Source organism: Sapajus apella, unplaced genomic scaffold, assembly GCF_009761245.1.
Source record: "Sapajus apella isolate SASKATOON/1434 unplaced genomic scaffold, GSC_monkey_1.0 scaffold71, whole genome shotgun sequence".
Taxonomy (NCBI): Eukaryota; Metazoa; Chordata; class Mammalia; order Primates; family Cebidae; genus Sapajus; species Sapajus apella.
Genome location: NW_022437011.1, coordinates 5,066,578 through 5,092,323, shown reverse-complemented (window position 1 = coordinate 5,092,323; position 25,746 = coordinate 5,066,578). Strand labels below are relative to the sequence as shown.

Below are 25,746 nucleotides of genomic sequence, written 5' to 3'. Positions count from 1 at the left end.
TTTTTTGTATTTTTAGTAGAGACAGGTTTCACCATGTTGACCAGGATGGTCTCGATCTCTTGACCTCGTGATCCACCCACCTCAGCCTCCCAAAGTGCTGGGATTACAGGCTTGAGCCACCGCGCCCGGCCTTATTATTATTTTTAATGGTCATTGCTATAGGCTTATAGCTTAGGACACCTCTGAAATAAAATCAGTATTTGAGAAATCTAGTACCAAGGCCATTTTCAGAAATGCTTTTTCCAGGAATAGCAGATAGAAAGGAGTGAAAATCAGATCAAATTTCCATACCTCCAAGGACTCTATTTTTGGGGAACATTTCAAGTACTGATTCTAGCAACCTAAGTTATTGCCTTTGGAGAATATGAAAAAGCTTCAAGCTTGAAAAAGTCCGTAACTATTAAATGCATTGGCAAAATTCCTTTCTCTCCAACACATAGCATAGCAGGTTCCTAGCACTGATAGTGATGCATTGACGGTTTTCTGCAAAGTTCTTGGGAAAAAAAATGATATGTCAATATTTTATCAGGTAACAGAAAGAATCAAACCATTAAGCACTGAAGATACAGACTCAACAGGGGCCACAATCTCAAATATACCTCCTGCTTCTTCAACTGAACTTAACAGTAAAATGTACTAGATGCCATTTTGGGGAAGCTTTGGGGCCATATAACCTTTTGGTAAGTTATCACTAAGAAAACTTTGTGAACAGTCCCTTTCCTCCCTCTCAAACTATCCCCTGACTTCCTTCCTTACCATTTTCTAGCCCCACTTTTGCTTTCAGGATCTCATAAATTTCCTGCTTTCTCCCTTACTTTGAGGAAACATGCTGTGGCTAAACTACTCCCCCTCCTCCCTTTTCTTTGGCCAATATCTCTTCGTTTAAAAATTTTTAACATGGGAAACCATCATTCTCAGCAAACTAACACAAGAACAGAAAACCAAACACCACATGTTCTCACTCATAAGTGGGAGTTGAACTATGAGAACGCATGGACACACGGAGGGGAACATCACACACCAGGACCTTTTAGGGGGTGGGGGGCTAGATGAGGGATAACATTAGGAGAAATACCTAATGCAGATGAAGGTTGATGGGTGTAGCATACCATCATGGCATGTGTATACCTATGTAGCAAACCTGCACACTCCACACATGTACCCCAGAACTTAAAGTATAATAATAATTTTTTAAAAAAACTTAAAAAACATTCCAGCTTGAACAGCAGCACTTCCTGAAAGTGGACTTTTCTGACAGCCTATTTTAAAGTCTTCACATTGTTCTCTACAGTACTCTATTCTTTTCCTTTAATACATCTACCAGAATTCATCATTATGTATATTATGTATGTGTTTATCTGAGTGTTTATTGTTGATGTCTGTCTCCCTCGGAAGACTACGTAATTCACAAGAACAGAAATAACAGCTAAATTTTGTTTTTAAACAGTGGTATACCTGTCCCCTAGCCCAATGCTTGACACAGAGTAGACATGCAAGCAATGTTCAATGAAAGTATAGTTTTCGAATCCTATCTCTACAAAAAAATACAAAAATTAGCCTGGCGTGGTAGCACACTTCTGTAGTCTCAGCTACTCAGGAGGCTGAGGTGGGAGGATAGATTGAGCTCAGGGGTTTGAGGCTGCAGTTGGCTCTCATAGCACCACTGCATTCCAGCCTGGGTGACAGAGTGAGACCCTGTCTCAAAAAAAATAAAAGAAAAAAAGAGTAAGTATGGTTTTCTAGAATATTTATTAATATTTGTAGCCTGATCACTTGGATTATATCCTCTGATGTTGTTCTTACACACATAAACATTTGGTTTTCAATTGAACTGAGTGTAGCAGAACTATGGGATCATGAAAATTTGAAAACCAATAAAATCCACATTTGCCTTGTTCTCCTTAATAAGGTTTATGCTGAGCTAATCACATACACGAAAACGCATGTGTTATAAAATGTACACACACCCTTCTGCTACTTAAATTCTAGCCCTCGTCTAAACCAGTCTCCACCCTTTCAATTTTCAGGAAGAAAGGCAATCGAACACCAGAGACTGGGTGGGCAGATCTTTATATGCCAAGAAGTCTGACCCAGTGAACTATTTCAGTCACTCACGCAGTTTGAATTGGATTGCCCGATTGCTGAGAAGGGATTTCTGGATTAGACAGTTCATTAGAGGCTGAGCCAGCTTCTAGGGCTTGTCAGTCTTTTCTCTGCATGCCCGGAATTAGCAAAGTGATGCAGTGAAGGCCACCTGAGTGACAGCTGCCAGTGAGTCACATGAAATAACGGATGATATAGCAGCTACTCAGGGGCAACAACCACACCTGCAGCACAGAATCCCAAGCCAAAAATGAGATTTGCTGTCCATTGAAAACTATTTACTGATCACCTTCTATGTGCCTGACCTAGGACTCTGTCTTGAGAAATAATTCTAAGAGTTGATCAATAGCAGTCTTGCAATCCCAGGTTAAATTACAGCTTCCATATTTACTAGCTGGCAAATCTTGGGTATATTATTTAACCTCTCTCTCTGCCCCCAACTTATTTAATCTGCAAAATAGAGATGATGATATTATGTTGAAAATTACGTACATAAATTTATGCAAAGCACTTAGAATGGTACCCAACACACATAAGCACTAAATGTTCAAATCATATTTTACCTGCAAGTAATATAATGAATGGTTAACAGAATGACTTTAGGTGTCAGAAGGATACCATTCATCTCTGTCATTTACAAGCGATGTGCCTTTGGGCAAGTTATTTGAGTTCTCTGAATCTCAGTTTCTTTATCTGTAAAATAAGCATAATACTGGTACCATTTTGGAGGGGAATTATGAGGATGAAATAAGTATAGGGAGGCACTTAGCATGATGCCTGGCACATTGTAGCTACTCAATATATATAATTTGTTGTTATCGCTCCCAGATCCCAGATAAGGCAGACCAAGTCTCCACAGCTTCACACCATAGGACCAAATAGCCCAGAGGATACCAGTTGCGGTGGATGGGTCATATCTGACAAGCAGAGTTATTTTATTCCGACTAGTTCATTTATTAACACTGCAATGTTAGCCCACACAAAGATTTCAATATTTTGAATGAGTTTCTACCATTTAAAAAGCATAAAGTTTCATTTTAAACAATTGAGATTTTTCAGTTTCTTTAGAAAAATAAAGATTGGCAACACTGAGTTAGCATGCTCATATGGCCATTCCTTTTTTTTTTTTTTTTTTTAAACCAGGGGAAAGCACAAACACAGTCCCCCACTGCCTCAAATTATGCAGTTGAGTTTCCCACATCTGGAGTGCGATGGATAAGACTCGCCCTGGGAAAACCCCTTCACGATGATGGTATCTCCCCTGCCAGGTAAGCATCATATGGCCATTCCTGGCTTGAAGCAGCCCTTTGGAAGGGCATAGGTCTTGAATTTACTGCACCTCCTAACATTTCCTAGTGTACCCCTAGCCTTGATGCCAAATGCGAGTTCCCATTTACCCTCCTGAGGTTTTTCTCTACCTCTCAGCTTTCATCTTCTATGCTACTTTGCCTCTGTAGGCATCTCAGTTAGCGGCTGCTGGTCTTGACTATTGAGTGGTATCCTCTGCAAACTGGTACCTCTCTACAGAGCTACATGCAAGGAAACAACACCTTTATCCACACAACCTTAGGTCATTTGTCAGCACTGCAAGTGCAAGTGTGGAATGAAAAAACAGTCACATTCACAATTAAGGGCTGGCCTAACCAGTAAGCTGAGCACATCCTTGGAAGATAGCCTCTTACCCAGAAGTTGACTGCATGAATTCACTATTCATTCACCCTGAATTTTCTACAGTTTCATTTAGACTGAGGGTAGAATATATGAGACAAAGGATAGGGGTGCTTTACAACAATACTTTAAAACTTATTTATCTAAAATATATCTTATGGACCATTAGTTCCTTAAGATGCTGTTTCTTGGGGGATAAATGTCAAACACTGTTTGGAAATAGCTCACACATTGTCTCTCATCTTGGGGATTTATCTGGGCAAATGAAATATTCAGTAGTCCTGTCAGAAAGAAGTTCACCCCCAATTCATACATTAACAGATATTTATTAAGCACTTACTATGTGCCAGGCACTGTTCTTTTTGGTGTTGGAGATTCAGTATTGACAGTCAATATTAAATCTGAATATTGACAGATTTAGTTCAGACAGTCCTGAACTCAAGTAACTTATTCTAGTGTGGAGTAAAGAAGACCTCACTCTCTTTCCAAATTTATCTGACTACAGAATGCTACTGAATAATATTGCTTTATGCATAGTGCATAGCCCCTTGCAAATCCTTTCTCTAGAGACCCTTCATGATAGAGGAAGGACAGAGATTTTTACTTCTGTGAATGCATAAGAGAATAAGACCACTCCAAATGCTTTAGAGAAACAGGTAATTTATTTATTATTTCTTGAAAAGTTAATTAACCCACCAGGGCAGACTTAATTTGGAAAGAACCACAGCCTCACCTGGGGCCTCAGGCCTGGCAAAGATTTCTGAGAATATCACATGAAGGGTTAACTTGACGTTTACCTCCAAAGTGGAGCCATTTTTCTCTGCCTCTAATACAACCCAGTTGGAAATGTATTTGTTTTTCACTGTTTAATCTTCTGCATCACCCACTGTTGATTAGATTTAATTAATTTATGTTTCTAATGAATTTAGAAACTTGCAGCGCTGTAGCAGGAAAATTTTCAGACAGCATCTGGCCACCAAATGGATTGATTACCTTGTCTGCAAAAGCCTTTCAAACATCTGGGGCCTGATTTCGTGAAACATCCAGAGGCCCTTTCAAAGATAAGAAAATCCACACAGAAGAATATTGAGGAGAGAAAGAGTGAAGGTGCTAGAAATAGGTAGGGTTCTCTTTGATATGCAAACCTGGATCCTGGCACTCCCCCAACATGAAATCACGTTTTGCTGCTTGTTGGCACAGTTTCAATGGCACCAAATTGACTGATCTGAATCTATTTTGTTCAACATCATCAGATTCCACCAGGCCCAAGCCTGGCTGCTGCCCTGTGAACTTCTTTGGCACTTTCCTTCTGTGTGGAAGCTCTCAGTGATCATTAAGGTGAAACATTTACAGAAAACATTGAGAGAGAGAAGCACTTTGCTCTCGTTCATTCAACAAACGTTTATCGGGAGCCCACTGTGTGCCTGGCGCTGAGCCATGTATATCTCTTTAATAGCTGCTCTTGACAACAACCTTGCAGGATAGGCAGGTAGCGCTCTCCCCTTCTCACAGATAGGACCGAGTCATATGTAAAAATAACAGTAATTATTAAGGTCAACAGAAACACTACTAATATAGGATGCAGAGATATGCATACCCACACAGCAGGCGCTATATGAAGAACTTTACATGCATAAACTCATTGAACCCTCACAAGAAAACCATAAGGTAAATGTCATTATTACTACCCCCATTTTACAGATGAGAAAACTGAGCCACTGGAAGCTTATGTCAACCCAGCTAGCCTTTGGCAGAGCCAGCCTTCTAACATGGACAGTCTAACTTGAGAGCTTTTGCTATGAACCACTCTACTTTACTACCTCCAGATACGATTCTCTGAAGACCTACTATATGTTAGGTACTATCCTAGGGCTTTTACAACATTCTATTTTAACTATATTTACACGATATGCAGTGAGTGTTATTATTCCCAGACAAGAAAACCAAAGCCCAGAAACATTAAGCAACTTGTTGAAGTCACAGAGAGTTAGTAAGACTTAGGCTAGGGCTTAACTCAGGTCTGAGGGGCTACAAAGGCCACTTTCTGCTTACTGAGTTATCTGCTGATGAATGAGAGAAAAAACGAGTGTTGAGAACTCAATAGCTTTCTCAAAGCTGCTCCAAGAAACAAATTAGTTAGACAAGTCAGAAGAGGGGACAGCCTGGCTGCTTTACACACCCCAGCCCACTCCAGAAAAGGGAAAGCTACAAAATATACTACCAAGAATAACAAAACAGCGTCTTCTAACAGAGGTAGGTGAAAGATGTTAGAAATCTTATTGCCTGACTGGTTTTTCTGGCTCAAGTTCAAAGAGGAATGACTGACAAGCAGGTGGGTTGCCCACAATATAAACAATAATAAAAAAGCCCACAATGCTGAACATCTGAAATTTTTTGCAGTGTTACACCATCAGGTCAGTGCCTAATACATAGTATAAAACACAATTATATACAGTGCCAGTGTTGAAGAAACCCAGTTTGACATGGTTCTTGTGATAAAATGTAATTACTAAGTCTGGTCACTTCTTTTGCTTAAAAAACTGACTTTCTTTCACTTCTCTCTTGTCTACTGCCACTACCTAAAACTGATCAGGTCCTTTCTACTTTTTGGACATTTGTATTTCCTTCTCTGCCTGGAGCCATCCTCATCTCAATATCCCCTTTGGTCTGGCTAATCTGTATTCATCCTTGATCCTCAGATTGGACATCTCTTCCTCCAGGAAGCCTTCCTTGACTTTCCTTTTCTGGGTTAGAAGCCCATTTTAAGCACAATGTATATTTCCTCCTATTAGAGCATTTATTATACTGTAAAGTAAGTGTTTATTTGTTGATGCCCTCACTGAGAGAGCATATGTTGGTTACCAGTGTATTCCCAGCATATGAGTATGGTACATAATGTGTCCAATAAATATTTCATTGACTAGATGAACGGGAGTGAACCCCAAAACATCCTCTTTTTGGTCTCTCTGTTTGAAGCCTCTCACCTCCAAACTTTGTGCTACATTCCATCAGTCATTCAGCTTTTCTTTAAACTTTCATAGTGTCATTTGAAAAAATCACTTCCTTTTGAACACCAACATAAAAGTCAGAATACTATTAGCTCTGGGCCAAGGAGAACTAGGTAAGAATGAGCAAGAGAAAACCTTACGGAGTCCTAAAATTATCCGATACCTTTATCTGGGTAATGGTGACATGGTTGTATATATGTATAAAAGTTGTTAAGCTGAATACAAAGGAAGAATGCCCTTTACTGTAAGTAATTAACATCTCAGGATAAACACATGACTGTTTTGAAAGGCTACTTGTGTCGATAGGATAAAACCCAGACCTCCTTGACCACTTTCATAGTTCTTCACTGATTGACCCAATGATCAATGTACTTGTTCAAACTCACTTTTCTAAAACACATGCCCTGATCTTCTAACAGGTCCTGAAACCCTTCTCACTCATTCCCATCTCTGTGCTTAAAATCATGTTTTCTTACCCTAAATCTTCATTTCTCTTCCTCCCACCTTCCAGAAGCTCCTCCCACTCTTGGAGGGCCAGGACAAATTCATCCACACAAATTCAACAAATCCACAAATCTCATAAATTCATTTTTTCTCTGAACTTTTGACTATTTTGTCTGTTTCATTCATTTGTGCCAACATTTCCTGAGGACTGTAAGCTCCTTGAAGATAGGGAATGTTATCTTATTTTCAATTTTTATATTTAGGATGGTGCCTGGTACAATGGTAGATTCTCAATATATATTTTTTGTGAATATACCAAGGACCTACTTATGTGTCCAGACTCTGGGTGCTATGAGCCTATATAGAAATTAAAAAGGCAGGTTGTCTATGTCATTTAGAATGAAAACATAGTGGTGTTGTTAAGCCCAAGGACTTAGGATTCCCACATGATTTCAAATCCAGGTTTTGCAGCTCACTGGCTCTGACCCAGTGTATTCAATGGCCATCTCCACAACTCAGTTTCCTTACCTGTAAAATGAGGGATCTCATAGGGTTTTTTTGAGGGTTACATGAGAAGAAATTTATTAGTGAGCTTTTACTGAATGTTGTTTTGCTAAATAAAACACAATCACACCCAAATAAAAGCTTACGCTCTTGTTATAATGCAAAGAATGAAGCACAGTGATTGATTCCTAGGGAACACTGAACACATGGTAGCTATTCTTATCAGAGCTATTATAATACAAATGTAAAGTTGCAGTGAGAAAAATCTATAAATTAGGAGGTAAAAATGTAGAAAGCAAGAGGAGTGGGCTCATTGTGAGATATATACATGTGCACAGAAACACAGAGTGAATTTAATCTATAAGAAATTCCTTAGGGAAATTCCATCACATCCCATTAACACGGTCCCAAAGGCAGGAGCTAGCCTCTGATCTTGACATATTTAATATCTTTGAAAAAATTCTGAAACCATAATATCTCAAAATGGTATACAAAAGCAGGTCTATCTGGGAGTTACATGCAAACGCATTGTACCTTAGTTCTAGCTCACATAATTCTTTAATTATCATAATTCCTAGCGCTTCTCTTCAAACTTTTGACCTTAATAGGATTATTGACAGTTAGGAAAGGAGAACACTGCTCAATAGGATTTTGACAGTTAGAAAGGAGAACACTCTGAGAAACAAGTTCTCAGTGTGTTCTTACACACTCATTTGAAAGACAACAGTTTAATAATTCTAATTCATGTATACTTCTATTCATGCAATCAATAATTCATAAAAATTCCTTAGCAGCATTTTTAGTGGCAACAGAAAGGGCAAAATATTTCTTCTCTTCCCTTTGCCTTCCTTTCTTCACTTAGTCATGCCTGGAGCCTGGAGAGCAGAGAATTTCAAGAAAACAGTTTCCATGGTGATTCTTCCTTTGAGTACCCGACTGTATTTTGCTCTTTCTGGAGTGAATTAATGCTTCTTACTGCTTTCATGCTAAATATATTGTAGATTAGATTTGATTTCCTCTGCAGTGATATAGTTTTATTGGGAAAATGGAAAGTAAAAACACAGCATGAAGAAACTATATATTTCTGCCACTACACTATCAGAAGGAGGAAAGAAATATCAGTTTCAGAAAAAAATAACCAGCCATAGGGAAATGGATGCAGGTGTCTGGAAGCTAGGATACGCATGCATGCATCTAAATGTTGGAAGCCTGCCTTAGGAGATAATGATCTTAATTCTTCTATATGTTGAAGGTGTTATAAGTTGACCATAAAACACTGAGTTACAAGAAATACCGATTTTTAGCATACTGTCCTCCTCTCAGCACAGAAAATAGAGATCATATAGAACAAAAAATTCTTCAAACCTGCAACATGGCATTTATTTTATATTTTATTAAGGAGAGCTTTGTTTTCTACTAAAGCTAAATAACTGGCCTTCACTGACTTATTAAAATAGTTATGTGGCCTTCCTAAGACTCTCATAGCACCCTGCATTTCCTGACATAGAATTTATCACATGTATTTACTATCCACTTGTCCATCTTCCTCACTAGACTTTAAAAGAGTAGGGCTCATGTCACTAAGTGCTCATTGTTATACCCGTGTGCCTAGCAGGGCACATGGGAAGCTGAAAATTATAACAAGAAAACTATGAAAGCTAACTCTGAGGCACTGAGGACTTTCTTGTAAAGCAACATCAGTACGCTGTTGTGTTGCATAGCGATGGAATCTCATGTACGTTATAAATATTCAAATCTTAGCAGTAGCTATTGGTTTTCATAGTCAGTCCTACCTGGAGCCTTGATCTTTATTTGTGTTGGAGGCATTAAGGGATTAAAGGGAAGAATCCATCATGTGAGAGGAGGAGGAACAGAACGCAGGTACCATCCTGTGAAGCCTCCTTTTCCACCACTGCATTCCTACTCCCAGAGCCTGGAGCCAAGTACTCACTAGGCACCAAACAAGCAGGAAGAAAACCAGGATTTTGGTCAATTTGAGGCAACAAGGGAGTATTTAGCATCTACACCAAACTAGGTGTGACTGTCCTGGGTGCTGTTGGGGACAAAGAAGGGAACACAGGAATTTTTGGGCCCAGCAAGTTTATAGTCTCAAAGGGATTCTTTTGGGATCACGCAAAAGGGGACTATGGTCAAGTATAAACACACATACACACCCTGATTGTTAACAATAGTGACAATTAATATTCATTGAACAACCTATTAGGCACTCTTCAAAGCACCATGTATGTATGAACTCACTTGATCCTCATAGCAAGTCTGTTTGTTCCTATTACTTTCATTGGACATATAAAGAAATTGAGACTTTGAAAGGCTTGGTAACTTGCCTAACATCCTAAAACCAGTTTGTAATAGAGCTAAGATTCAAACCCACACGGTCTAGTCCTTGAATCAGTATCTTAACAACGAAACCATTCTAAATCTCAGGCTCATGGGATCTGATCTGAGAAAGCTTCTTTACACACCGTTTCCCACAGTCTCTTTTGCTGTATAAATTATCCAAAGTTGCAGATGTTCACAAATGTTTCTGGGCAATCATCAAGACGCATAGAGGGCCATATACAGTTCTATATTTTAAGAGGAAACCCAGTTCTGTGGCTATGTAAATGTTAGATTTGCATGGCTCTGTAACTAGGATACACACTATGATAAGATTTCTCCTGGTTCATAGAGACTTTTCCATAAGAAGCAACAACTGGAGGATTACTGAATGTTAGGTTTCGTCCTATAGAACTGCCACACTCTAGTGTTTTGAGTTAGCTTTACAAAGAAAGGGGTTCTTTTGGAACTTTACTTTCTAACTACCTTGTAGGAAATTCAAAATTGCTCAGCTGTATGCTGAATTTGATTCCATAGAAAGCAGTGACAAGACCAAGATCTCATTGTATTAGCTCATAGATATTTCTCTTCATTTCAGAGTGTGGATTCCTACAGCTATTTTAAACATTTATTTATGTATTTATTTTTAAAAAGGACAGGAAGGATGTGTATGAAGTCTGAAAGGGCAGGATTATAAGAGGTCTTGGATTTTTTTAGTTTACATATTTAAAAATTTTATTTTTAATTGATAAATAATAATTGCACATATTTATGGGGTATAATTGATATTTCAATATATATTTACATTGTGGAATGATTAAATAAAGCTAATTGACATAACTATCACCTCATATATTTATCACTTTTTGTGGTGAGAATTTTTAAAAATCTACTCTTTTGAGTGAAATAATAAACATTGGAGACTCCAGAGGTAGGAAGGTAGAATGGGGGTGAGGGATGAACTATTACCTATCAGGTGCAATGTACTCTATTTGGATAGATGCACTAACAGCCCAGACTTCACCACTATGCAACATGTCCATGGAACACAACTGCATTGTCCTCCTAAGTCCAAAAGAATATATAAAAAAATAAAAAATAAACAAAGCAATACCCCAAATCTGCTTTTAGCAACTTTGAAATATATACTATATTATTGCTAACTATAGTCACCAAGTTGTGCAGTAGATCTCTAAAGCTCATTCTTCTTGTCTAATTGAAATGTTGTGTGCTTTAAATATCTTTCCATGCCCAATTCCTCACCCTTCCCCTATCTCAATCCCCAACTCTGACCACCAGTCCCTGGTAACCACTGTGTTACTTGCTACTTCTATGAGTTTGACTTTTTTAGAGTCTACATATAAGTGAGATCATGCAGTATTTGTCGTTGTGTGCTTGGATGGAGCTTAAAATTTTACTTGTGCTCCTTTGAGATAACTCTATTTCTGTTTTCTGTGATAAGCATATATAATTTTAAATACCACAAAGTAACTCACTCACTTTAAAAAACTGTTTTATTTTCTCTGAATATGATTACTGGGGAACCCCCCCCCCCCTTTTTTTTTAAGATGCAATGATTCCCCAACAAAAGGAAAGCAAGAACAGGGAATGGAGACATACCAATGTAGTAAGTGCTACCTACAGGAGCTTAGAAGGAGGAAGGGGGAAAAAGTTTTCATCTCAGTATTATCTATTCCACTGTGTGATTCCTATAAACAGAAGATGTTTAAATAAGACCTTTCCCGATGTTTAGTAACAAAAGGAATTACCACTTATTAAGTATCAAAAACATTTTATAGGTATGTTCATTTTTTCCCCTAGAAGAGAGAACGGTGCTCAGAAATTATGTTCTTTACATGCCCAGAGTCACAGAGTTAACAGATCTCCATGAGTCTGCTGCAGGTTATAACCTGTTGGTTAATACTTTGCTCTCCAGTCTTCCCATAGAGCAAAGTCATGCTCCAACATTTGGGTTTGGCTGTATCCCCACTGAAATCTCAGTTTAAATTGTATATCCCAGAATTCCCACATGCTATGGGAGGAACCCAGGGGGGAGTTAATTGAACCATGGGAACTGGTCTTTCCCATGCTATTCTTGTGATAGTGAATAAGTCTCATGAGATCTGATGGGTTTATCAGGGGTTCCCACTTTTGCTTCTTCCTCATTTTCTCTTGCTGCTGCCATCTAAGAAGTGTCTTTTGCCTCCTGCCATGATTTTGAGACCTCCCCAGCCATGTGGAACTATAAGTCCAATTAAACCTCTTTTTCTTCCCATTCTCAGGTATGCCTTTATCAGTAGCATGAAAACAGACTATTACAGTAAATTGGTACCAGGCATGGGGTGTTACTGAAGAGATACTCAAAAATGTGGAAGCAACTTTGGAACTGGGTAACAGGCAGAGACTGGAACAGTTTGAGGGGCTCAAGAAGAAGACAGGAAGATGTTGGAAAGTTTGGAACTTTCTAGAGACTTGTTGAATGGCTTTGCCCAAAATGCTGATAGCAATATGGACAATAAAATCCAGGTTGAGGTGGTCTCAGGTAGAAATGAGGAACTTGTTGGGAACTGGAGCAAAGGGGACGCTTGTTACATGTTAGCAAAGATGCTGGCAGCATATTGCCCCTGCCCTAGAGATTTGTGGAATTTTGAACTTGAGAGAGATGATTTAGGGTATCTGGCAGAAGAAATTTCTAAGCAGCAAAGCATTCAAGAGGTGACATCGGTACTGTTCAAGGCATTCCATTTTAAAAGGGAAATGGCATAAAAGTTTAGAAAATTTGCAGCCTGATTATGTGATAGAAAACAAAAACCTATTTTCTAGGGAGAAATTCAAGCTGGCTGCAGAAATTTGCCTTAGTAGCAGGAGCCTAATGTTAATCCCCAAGATCATGGGGAAAATGTCTCCAGGCCATGTTAGAAATCTTCATGGCAGCCCCTCCCAGCATAAGCCTGGAGGTCCAGGAGGAAAAAGTGGTTTCAAGGACCCAGTCCAGGTCCTCATGCTATGTGCAGTCTAGGGACTTGGTGCCCCATGTCCCAGCCACTCTAGCCATTGGCGAAAGGGGCCAACATACAGCTCAGGTTGCGGTTTCAGAGGGTGGAAACCCCAAGCCTTGGCAGCTTCCACGTAGTGTTGAGCCTGTGGGTACACAGAATAAAGAACTGAGGTTTGGGAACCTCCACCTAGATTTCAGAAGATTTATGGAAATGCCTGGATGCCAGGCAAAAGTTTGCTGCAGGAGCAGGGCCCTCATGGAGAAGCTCTGCTAGGGCAGTGTGGAAGGGAAATGCCGGGCTGGAGCCCCCACACAGAGTCCCTACTGGGGCACTGCATAGTGGAGCTGTGAAAAGAGGGCCAGCATCTTCCAGACCCCAGAATGGTAGATCCACTGACAGCTGGCACTATGTGTCTGAAAAAGCTGCAGACACTCAATGCCAGCCCATGAAACCAGCTAGGAGGGGGATTGTAACCTGCAAAGCCACAGGGAAGAGCTGCCTAAGACCCTTACATCAGTATGACCTGGATGTGAGACCTGGAGTCAGAGTAGGTCATCTTGGAGCTTTAAAATTTGACTGCCCCTCTGGATTTCAGACTTGCATGGGCCCTATAACCCCTTTGTTTTGGCCAATTTCTCCCATTTTGAACGGCTGTATTTACTCAATACCTGTATCCCCCCGTCGTATCTAGGAATTAACTAGCTTTCTTTTGATTTTACAGGCTCATAAGTGGAAGGGACTTACCTTGTCTCAAATGAGATTTTGGACAGTGGACTTTTAGGTTAATGCTGAAATGAGTTAAGACTTTGGGGTACTCTTGGGGAGGCATGATTGGTTTTGAAATGTGAAGACATGAGATTTGGAGGGGCCAGGGCAGAATGATACGGTTTGGCCCCACCAAATCTCGACTTGAATTGTATCTCCTAGAATTCCCATGTGTTGTGGGAAGGACCTGGAGGGACGTAATTGAATTACGGGGTCCAATCTTTCCTTTGCTAGTCTCATGATAGTGAATAAGTCTCATGAGATCTGATGGGTTTATCAGGAATTTTTACTTTCGCTTCTTTCTCATTTTCTCTTGCCGCTGCCATGTAAGAAGCGTCTTTTGCCTCCTGCCATGATTCTGAGGCCTCCCCAGCCATGTGGAACTGTAAGTCCAATTAAACCTCTTTTTCTTCCCATTCTCAGGTATGTCTTTATCAGCAGCATGAAAATGGACTAATACAGGAAGATTATACTTATATCATTAAAAAGAGAGGTGGTCAGGGAAGCCTGAATGGCCATGAGGAGTCTGAACAGGAAATGTAGCCAAAACATATTCTCTGCATTTCAAGAAGAAACTGATGAGATCTTTGAGGTTCTCAGTAGAAAGGGGTAGGGAGGAAGATTCAGCCATATATGAGGTGTGAGTTTGGAGAGATAAACACAGGTTAGATATGTCTTCCTGCTGAAGCTACGTACAATACACCAGCTGGCTCCTTTTCCAATCTCCACTTTATTAGCTAATCCAACAATCATATTTTGTTACTCTCCTCAAAAATAAAATATTGTATGTGTCACAAAGACATCCCTGACAGGAGACTGTGCTCCAAGTGAGTTAAAATGAATGGAGACAAAATGGGATGTTTTCAGGTATAAACAATTATTGCCAGTTACTGGCACTTACAACAGCTGTAAAATCTGTGGTACTGCTGGCTACCTGATGTTTGCTGCAGCCTCAGGACTCTGATGCCTGGACTTTTTCAGAGTCTTATAGTGTCCATTGGCTTTCTGTTTACAGTGCTGGGTGGAAAACTAAAATTAGTTTGCAATTATATTGTACTGTGAGTATTCTATGTGACAGAGAGAAGGCCAACTTGCAATTTCTGTATAATCTTCTCCTCTCCCTCTTCATTTTCCATGGCTTCCCATAGAGTTTAACTGAGTAATTAAGAGCTTAGGCTTTGAAGTCAGATGGATCTGAGGGTCAAAGCACTTTTCTGCCATCTATTAGCTGCAAAACCTTGGGAGAGTCAGTCACCCTCATTCTCAATTTCCTCCTCTGTAAAACAGTAAAGAAAATCTTTCTGCTTTTAATGAAGAAGGTGTGCAGATGAAATGAGATAATGCAAATAAAGGAGGTAGCACAATGCTTGGTATCTGACAGATCCCCAATAAGTGTTAGAAAAACAACAATGTGACCCAACTGACAAGAATTTGGACAGAGTGGGTAAGTCCATTCAATTTTTTTGTCTTTCCTCTATGAGAAGTTTATCATCTCATGATGGGGTCATAATAATATCTCTATCTATACTGTTGGCTATAGCCTTTCTTTGTGACCTCAAAGTTAGAAGCATAAATATCTCTCACTGTCTTGATGATTAAGATAAGGTCCAGGAACTCTTTCCCTGTTTACGGTTTAAAAACAACCTTCTGTGGAGATTTTTGATGGATTGCAGAGATATTTATGACTCAGGCCTCCTGGCAAAGTCCTTGATGCTGACTCATTCATTACCCCAAGAAAGGAAAAGGCAGCTGAAATCATCACTCATTTATTCTGCTTCTTACTTATGGTGAAAGGTCAAAGGTAAGTCACTCAGCACAGGGCTAAATATGAGAATCAGAATTTCAATAACTTCTTTTGACCACAAGAGAAAACAGCATTTCTAATGCACCTACATTCATAAAAATGTTTGCAAGGACCTCCTTAATACAAGTGCTACAACATTGATAAATGATAATATTCTGTCTGAACCCTCAGGCTTCCAGCTCTAAATACATGGAAACTACTGTTTTTCCACAGAGCAAATGAAAACCAAGTTTTTTCAGCTGATGGAAAGGGAGGATCCATCTGCTTTTCCATGGAAAAGCAGATCCTCCCACCTTAGCCTCCCAAGTAGCTGGGACTACAGATGCATGCCACCATACCTGGCTAACGTTTTAACTTTGTTGTAGAGATGGGATCTCCCTGTGTTGCCCAGGCTGGTCTTGAACTTCTGGGCTCAAGAATTCTTCCTGCCTTGGCCTCCCAATGTGCTGAAATTACAGGTGTGAGCCACTATGCCTGCCCATTATCCATTTTTAGCAGATGGAGAAACTGTGTTAAATGTCCTAAATACAATGTCTTATTCAGTTCTCACAATTACCTAACTACTTTATTATTTCCACTTTGCAGGTGAGAAAACTGAAGTGCAGACTGGTTACTTAAAGTCCTACAACTCAATAGGTTAAAGAACTGAAATTCACTTCCAGGTTAATTTCAAAGCTCATGTTCTGAACTGCTACATTACAATTTTGGTATCAGTACTACCCCTCATCCTGTTCCAGAGACCCATTCCCTGGCCTTGCTTCTCTCTCCCACTCTGCCTGTGCTCATGAGACTGAGATGCAGCATCTTTCAAACTGAGACCTCTGCTGTCAAATGGGATAAAATTAATGTCTACCTCAAAGTGCCGGTGTGACAGCCAAATCCTATAATGTATAGACAGGATTTGCATGGTACCTTCCATATAAAGACCTGATATTAATGTTTTAGAATTCTATTAGACTGGAGGAAAAGTAATTGCAATTTCTGCAACTAGTTTTAATGGCAAAAGTTGCAATTACTTTTGCACCAACCTAAATCACCACTGTTATTACCCTCCCTTCTCCTTGCCAATCGCATTTCCTTCCAGGGATCAGAAGGAAGCTAAGGATGAATTTCTCTAGGAGAAGAAGTAAGAAGGCCAAGGGTTAATGTGTAAGAGATGAACTGAGCTAGAAGAGAGGAAAAGGAGAGGTGGAATTGCTTTGGATTTCATTGCTAGGAACCCCCATCTTTTTCATTATTTGTATAAATCACTTGGCTTGAAGACACCACAGGCCAAGCCTCCAAGTGTACCGATGATAATAAATTGGGTAGCACAATAAATAATGGGTAAAACCAGGCTGCCAAATGAAGAAGGATTTAGGTCATTTAAATCCCAGGCTATGAGTTGTCAAATCCAGTTTAATACTGATAAGTGTGGGATAATAATTCTTAGCAAACAGCTCCCTCCCACCAAACCCCCACCACAATCCTTTCTCTCCTTCTCCCACCCCTTGCAAACAGACAGAGAACCCTGAGGGGATTTTCAGAATGAAAAGGGATGGTATATACTGACCAGATATGAGCTGAAGTTATTACATAATAATCCCAGATGCCTCAGCTTGGGCTAAGAGCAAATAGGAAGAGCTAATAGAATGCTGCAAGGTTCGATTAGCTACAAAGGAGATTCTAAATCAGAGCAGGTTTTATACGATTAAATTGGATGGGGGACAAAAGAGTCTCACACTTGGGTATAATGGAAAAGTGGAAAGGATAAGGGAAATATAAAATCATGGACATTGCTGGAATGGCTATGGAGTGGCCCAAGGGTAGAGTCAACGCTGAGGGACACTTGTCAAAACAAAAGACAACTTAGTCAACTGTTCTCAGTAGCTGCGATTATTCTTACAAGACACACCAACATTCAGATATATAGCAGCAGGATCCCACCTGATGACACTAGAATTCCAGGAATAAAGAATCATCCATTGCTTGATTTGATGATGATGACTTATTTCATTCATTCAATAACTATTTATTGAGTACCAAATATGTGGTGGGCATTGTCCTAGAATACAGGGGACAGGATTACATAAAGCAGACTGTGATGGTGACTGATAGAGTTTGGCTGTGTCACCACCCAAATCTCATTTTGAATTGCAGTTCCCATAATCCCCATGTGTTGTGGGAGGGACCAGGTGGAGATAACTGAATCATAAGGGCAGTTTCCTCCACCCTGTTCTTGTGATGAGTTAGTTCTCATGAGATCTGATGGTTTCATAAGTGGCTTTTCCCTTCACTGGGCATTCATTCTTCTTCCTGCCTCCATGTGAAGAAGGATGTGTTTGCTTCCCCTTTTGGCTTGATTTTAAGTTTCCTGAGGCCTCCTTAGCCATGCTGAACTGTGAGTCAATTAAACCTCTTTCCTTTTTAAGTTACCCAGTCTTGGGTATGTCTTTATTAGCAGCATGAGAACAGACTAATACAGTGGCAATAACTAACAACTGAGCGTTATACCTTGCCACATGTTTTATTGCATTTGCTCCTTCAATCCACACAGAAATCTTGTGATCTAGTTACTATTATCACCATCATTTTTAAAATGAGTAAACTGAGGCTCAGAGAGATAACTAACTCGCCCAAGATCATGCAGGAAGGAATGATGCTGACATCCACACCTCATGTGCCTAAAGCCCATCTGCTTTAGCATGCTTCCAAATGAGGAAGTGATTCATAGCACCCATCCTAAGGCTTGAGGACATCTCTGCCAGCAGCCCCCAGCACCACCTCCTTTCCTAGGTGTGTACGTTGGCACATTCCACAATTGGTATTTGAACTAAAGCGAATGAGAATGTTCTGGCTGTGGTGTAATCTGGTAATTACTATTAATACCACCATAAGGGCATGAAAGCAGGGTTGCAGCTTTGTGTTTTCATCACTGCTCAGTCATTACCTAGTGGTATACATTTCTGGATCCCCTTTGGCGTCTCTAGTTGGTTCTTTTAGGAACTTGTAATGGACAATTTACTCTCTAACCCAGGACTGTTCAATAGAAATAATTTGAGTCATATATAATTTTAAATCTTCTAATGGTAATATTTAAAAAATAAAAAAGGTAAAATTAACCATATATAGCATTTTATTTAACTCAATTTATTAAAATATTATTCTTTTAACATGTAATAAATATAAAACATTACTGAGTTATTTCGTTGTTTTTTTTTCATGCTAAATCTTCAAATCCTGGTGTGTATTTTATACGTACAGCACATTTCAATTTGGACTAGTCACATTTCGAGGGCTCAATAACTACCGGCAAGTTCAAACTGGGCAGAGAGCTGTAAGTTGCATGGTGAATGTTCATTGACTTATCCTGATTAGGCTATAGGAGCTGTGCCTTCTAGTAGCATTTATGGAGTGTCTACTTCATGCAAAGACCTAGACTGGGCATTTTGATACATATTATGCTTCATCTTGCCAGTAGCTTTCCAAGGAAACATTGTTGGCCCCACATTACAGATAAGAACCTGAAGAAAGTGATTGGAAGCTCCAAGATTGCAGAGAATATTTACTTTTACCTCTTTAACACTTAGCACATGGCCTTGCATAGAGCATGATTCAACAAATATCTACAGAAGCAATGGAAGGTTACTTGCCAAGCCTGCAGAAGAGCTGGGATTTGAATCAGTTATGCCTGATTTTAAAGCTTGTACTTTTTCATCCATTCCACTTTTTTGGCCACATTAATTTTTGTCAGTGTGTCATAACCCCTAAGTAATATACAGTGATTCCTCAGTGCTTATTTAGTATATAAGCCTTTCATCCCAGTGAAAAAATGTATAAATGGGAAACTCTTCAGTCAGGTATTGTATTTATTGGTGTCACCACCTTCTTTCAGTGTATTTGATTTAACAAATAGTTCTTAGAGTGCAGGTGTGGTGGCTCACACCTGTAGTCCCAGCTACTTGGGATTCTGAGGTGGGAGGATCACTTGGGCCCAGGAGGTGGATGTTGCAGTGAGCTGAGATCACACCACTGCACTCCAGCCTGGGTGACAGAGTGAGACCTTGTCTCAAAAAAAAAAAAAAAAAAAAAAAAAAGAAAAGTTGTTAAATACCTACTCAGACCTGGGGACTATGTCTGACCTTGAAAGTACAAAATCCATCAGCACACGATCATCACTCAGTCTGGTTTGGAAGATGTGCCATAGAGTGTTTAATATAGTTAGGTGCTATGAAAACCTTAGCTTGTTAGTTTCACAGAAAAAGTAGTTGGAAGTGACATTAAAAGTCATCTTATTTGTATTACATAATTTGGTACTAAATTACATACTAGCAAGATTTCACATGGGGAACTCTTGTACTCCCAACAGGCTCTTGAAAGAAGGAAGAAATACATCTTTACTTCCCAAAGTATTTTGCATAGTGTTAAGCAAATGACAGTTGAACATCTCCTAGTTAACTGGCCTCAGCTCTGTCTCTCCTTCTGTGTGTAACAGCGAACTAAGAGTCAGATTCCTTATGGGCAGTGAGCACCTTGGTCAGTTGTCATTAAGTTCTAATTATAGACCATACTTCTCAGACATGGTATAGGTAAGGCTCTTTATTCTAGCTTATACTAGAAAGCAATAAAGCTATGTTGAGGGTTTTTTATTAGGTTAATTCATAAATTAATTCAAATATTTATTAACTGTTAGTCATTAGTTGGTGTGACTAGAACTGTGACTATGATAGTCCCTGCCATTGAGGATATTACTGTCTGGTGAGGGATGCAGACTAATGAAGACATATACATTGTAATATGATGCAATAGGAATTAAGATAAGGATAACATCTAGTAAGTGCATTTTTTTTAAGGGATAGGATCTCACTCTGTTGCCTAGGCTGGAGTGTAGTGGTGTGATCATGACTCACGGCAGCTTTGACCTCCTGAGCTCAAGTGACCCTCCACCCCCTAGAGCCTCTTGAGTAGCTGGGACTACAGGCATACACTACTGCACCCAAATATTTTTTATTTATGTAGAAACAGGGTCTCAACTATGCTGCTCAAGCTGGTCTTGAACTCCTGGGCTCAAACAATCCTCCTGCCTTGGCCTCCCAAAGTGCTGGGATTACAGGTGTGAGCCACCATGCAGGAAGTGCATCTAAATAGAATTTAGAGAAATCAGGGGAAGCTCCCTGGACAAAGCATTCCAAGCCTAGTGTTAAAGGACAAATGAGAGTCTGCCTGGCCAAAGGGCAAAGGATGGGGAGGAAAGAATACCAGGGATGGGGGACAGCTCATATGAAGACTCATAGAGCACGGTACCTTTGGCGACCAACAGAGATTTCAATAGGATGGAAACATGGAGTGCCAGAGCTGGGCAAAGGAAAGACACGCATTCAGAATATACTGGAGAAGAAAGTTTGAGGTTCATGAAGAAGGTCTTCATGCATGATAGGAATTCATGCATCAAGGATTTTAAGGAAAGAGGTCAGAATTATGATTTAAGAACATTTTACTATAGCCCTGCTGCATTTTTTGTACTTCTCGCATTCTGTGGTCACTATTTACCCATCCACTTCCATTTCTATACTGAGATCCTTAAAACAAGGGCCCCTATGTTTCTCTTTGTATCCCTACTACCCCAGTGCAGTGTCTGCTACATCACTGATGCTCAATACTTATTTTAATGAATGATGTCTGTGAGAATCCTTTGTAGATTTGAGAGAACTCAGTCTGCTGAGGACATATTACCAGGGAGTATCCTTAACTTAGATTCCTTCGACCTCTTGAAAATACTTGGAAAAATTTGGGTGCGAATATATGCATTGGCTTTAGGTATGAGGAATTATCATTTTCATCAGGTTTGCAAAAGAGTCTACGACCTCACAATGATTACAAAGCACAGAATAAATGAGGGTCCTTGGGAAATGTAGTTTGGAAACACAGTCTAGCTAGAAACGACTTCTCAGAGGTGAAATGCTAAATGATGGCTCTCACCAAAGGTAGAAAAATGAATAGGAAAAATGTTGATGTGAACCAAATTTTTCCAAGTGAAGAAGGTGTACAAGTAATAAAAGAGAACAGCTCTGAGGTGACAAGGTAATTCTTGCAAGAAGAGATAAAAAGAATCTTGGAGATGGTAGGCAACTTCCCATATGTCTCCTAAGTTATTAACAGCACCTGACAGCTACCCAATCTTTAAAGAAGAGTGCTACAGGTAGAGGTGTAAATAAGGAGCTTTGAAACCATCATGGGAAGAGGCTGTTATAAATGAAGAGCCCTTGGAGTCACAGAACTCAAAGATGAAAAATTTGTTATCTCTGGAAGAAAAAGATCTGGTGGAAGCTACTTCCCTCTCTTTTCCATAAATTTGGGTCTGCCACATTAAAATAATATTTTTAAATGAGAACACGCACATACACACAAGTTCTTGATGGGTGGCATTAAAATAGGGTAATTCCATCTCAGTGCTGAAAAACTGATGATTTTTTTACTCACACTGATTATTTTTTCACAATGAGCATGTTTTATTTTTCACAGATGCACACGGAAAAAAATCCATTTTGAAAAAATGGTAGGATAATAATGCAAAAATTAGTGTTCTAAAAGAAAGAAGATCATAGGAGGGCAGGGTGCTGCTCAAATTATGTCTTGCAGGCCACGAAGCTCACAATCACCAAAGGAACACATTAAAAATGCAGATTCCTGGGTCCTGCCCCATTCTACTGAATCAGATTCTTTAGGAGTGGGGATCCAGGAATCTGCAATTGAAAATTTCCCCAGGTAATTCCTATGCTTACCAAAAAGATTTTGAAAAACCCTAGTTGATAAGGATGGAACACGTGCAGTAAGGAAGATTCGCATCTAGCAGGCAACCCTCCTTCATGTACGTATGTGTCTTGGACAATAAGGGAGTACAGGACAGAGATGAGCTTGATACAGAGTCTTAACCTAATGAAACTGATTGTTTTTTAACCTTATAAAACATTTTCTCATACATTAAAAAATGTACTCATAATCTGAAGTTGAGCATGCTGGTGGCAGGAAAAGGTATAAATGATGAGCTGACGGTGCTGGATATTCAAACAATACTGCCTTTCTAGGAATGGAAGGTGAAATACTCATGGTACCCTTGCAGATGGCATACTTCTTGGACACTCAAGGATTTTTTTCGCTCTCTCACCCCTCTACAGGGCAAATGGGAATCAATGGCTAGGGGGACAATGCAAAGGGCTTCCGCCTCTTGGGTGTGGGCACAGAACTCAGAGCTCTGAGAATCATGCCATCTCAAGAAGGACTGGGTCACCACCTGTCAGGTTTGTTAGAGCTGCCTGCCACTCCTGCCTTCGCTGGGAAGCCAGATTCTGATACTGAGAGTACATAATTTCAGGCCACCTAACTTTTAGCGTAGTGTATCATATCATATTTGATACATCCTTGAATGCCATCCTAAATTATTTTTGAAGCAGAGTGGAGTAAAAATATTCAGGGTTCAACACGTCTGTTTCGACAGATCAATATTAGCCTAGGTTCCAAATATAAACAGGTGAACTGAATGCTGTTTCTATGCTTTTTGGTAAGAAATTATATATTTGTGTGTGTGTGTGTGTGTGTGTGTGTGTGTGTGTGTGTGTGTGTGTAGGAAGACTTGTCTGGGTCTGGGTCTATACCTGACTGGTGATTCTTCATGGAGGTAATGGGATTTCCTTAATTGAGCCCATTAGACTACCTTCTCGTAATTATCTCAGGGGCCAATCTGTCTATGTAATGAGCTCTAGAGGAATCAAACCTTCACGTTCTTACAAAGAAAAACGTTGTGTATGTGTCAGAAAAAAACGTTTTGAAGAATTACTGGCTAACCATCTCAACAGCCACCAGGGGGAACTTTGCTGCTATACTGCAGGAAATTGTTGGATTTGGGACTATATTGCTCCAAAGGGTATTTCTTTTTTGTGTGTGGGCTTTTTAATAAATCTAAAATGTGCATGACACCAGTGATGCAGGGGACTCTACACCATCTGGAGGGGTTGAGCAGGCTGCTGCCTGCCACTCCTACCTGTGCTTAGAAGCCAGGTTCCAATACTGAGAGTACACAATTTCAGGCCACCTAACTTTTAGCTTAGTCTATCATATCATATTTGATACATCCTTGAATGTCATCCTAAATTATTTTTTAAGCAGAATGGAGTAAAAATATTCTGGTTCAACAAGTCTGTTTGACAGATCAATATTAGCCTAGTTTCCAAATATAAACAGGTCAATTGGGCTGGTCAATTGTCCTGGCTCCTCTTAACTGAAACATTAATACCTGGATATTGTGGCCATGCCCAACAGGTTATCACTACTTGAAGATATTTACACTATGCATTGATATTCTGATTTCTGCACCCCCCTACTTTTTTCTTTTTTTTGCAAATTTTAAATTCTCTGCAGAGAATGGATTTATAATAAAAAGGAAATTATGAAAAGCTAAGAAATAATGAAGATATAATAATAAATGATAATAATTATTACGGGTTGAATTTTGTCCTCCTGAAATTTATATGTTGAAGTTTTAACCCCCACATTCTGATTCCTCGGAATGTGACTTTGTTTGGAAATAAGGGTCATTGCCGAAGTAGTTGTGATGAGGTCATTACGGTGGGTCCTAATTCAATATGACTAGTGTCCTTACAGAAAGGGGAAACTGAAACACAGAGATGGGCCTTTGCACAGGGAGAATAGCACATGAAGGCAAAGGCAGACAGGGGGTGATGCCTCTGCAAGCCGAGGACTGCCAAAGACTGCCTGCAGACCACAGGAAGCTAGGGGAGGGGCTTTGAGCAGTTTCTCCATCACAGCCTTAAAAGGAAGCAAGCCTGCCTACACCTTGATCTTGCACTTTTAGCCTCCAGAACTGTGAGACAATACGGTTCTGTGATTTAAGCCACCCGCTTTGTCATACTTTGTTATGGAAGCCCTAGCAAACTAACAGAGTAATACACACACCAGGTCCTACGCTGAGCACTTTGCTTATATCATTTTATTCTCTTCAACAACAACCTTTTGGTCTGAAGATTGCCATGGGTTATTGACAGGTGGAATGGCTGGGTGGGTGGAGAAAGAATTCTTTTTCTTCTCTTTTCACCACCAACCATGCATTCAAGCAGGATTTTTCAATGTATGCTGGACTGAAAGGACTTGGGCAGTGTTGCTGGATTTATACATTCCCTTCATGTGTGACTTTGCCAAAAATTTATAAAACTATCATACAAGGCTAAAGAAAGGCACCATGTTCAGCACTCCCTTCACTTGTGGTACATAAAAGATATGCTTTACAAAAGAAGGAAAAGGCGAGGTAGCACCTACTCACCTAATGAGAAGGAATTGGCATTAAATTTAGCTTAGTGACACTGACAGCAGTTTTCACTTCTGGACGAAATGTTATGACCTTCTCCAACCTCACATCTAATCCAATTCAAATTCCTCAAGCACTAAGGCTCTCTAGTGCTTTAATTTTATTATTCTTATTTCCCTTTCAGATTCTGTTTAAAACTTATTTCATCTTCCTCCCTGTCAAATTGATTTTCTCCAAGCTTCCTTTCAATAGGCCCTTTGCAGTGTAAGAAAGGGAACAGGCACTACACTCTATAGAAGAAACTGTTACACTGAGTCATAAGCTAAAATGTGCCCCAAATATGGCCACAAAATCATTGAGCAAATATTGCTGCCAATCAATCTGCCTCCATAGTGAGTAGTTTACAGCCGGGATTACCAAGATTAAAACTAGGACCAATGACGTGCAAAAGTAGGCCCAACTGACCTTATTGATTCTTTCCCACTGAGAGAGAATCACAGGTTAGCAGGCAGAAATCAATTCAACTGCATTAAGTTAAGCCAAGTGTAGATTTATTCATACCATGCCTGGAAATTATAAAGTGGCAAAAAATATTTAACTATATACAGGTATACATACTAACTTATATATTTGCATACATAGATGCTTGCTCCTTCTTCCTTTTTATAATATTTAAAAATCTGAAATAAAATATAGAACATAAGGCTGTTCCTACATTTCCTCCCACACCACTCCCCCCCCTCTTTTTTTTTTTTTTTAAATAAAAGAGATTATTTGTGAATGCTCTCAACTTGGCTACTTCAGCCACATCCCAGA

At 39.6% G+C, this 25,746-nt stretch overlaps 1 protein-coding gene and 1 pseudogene across 16 annotated transcripts in view; both read right to left on the bottom strand.

Moving 5' to 3' along the window:
* PPP2R2B (protein phosphatase 2 regulatory subunit Bbeta) overlaps positions 1 to 25,746 on the bottom strand; it is a 504,947-nt gene that overhangs the window by 140,061 nt on the left and 339,140 nt on the right. The window lies entirely within an intron of this gene.
* On the bottom strand, positions 3,244 to 3,379 carry LOC116531715 (annotated as a pseudogene).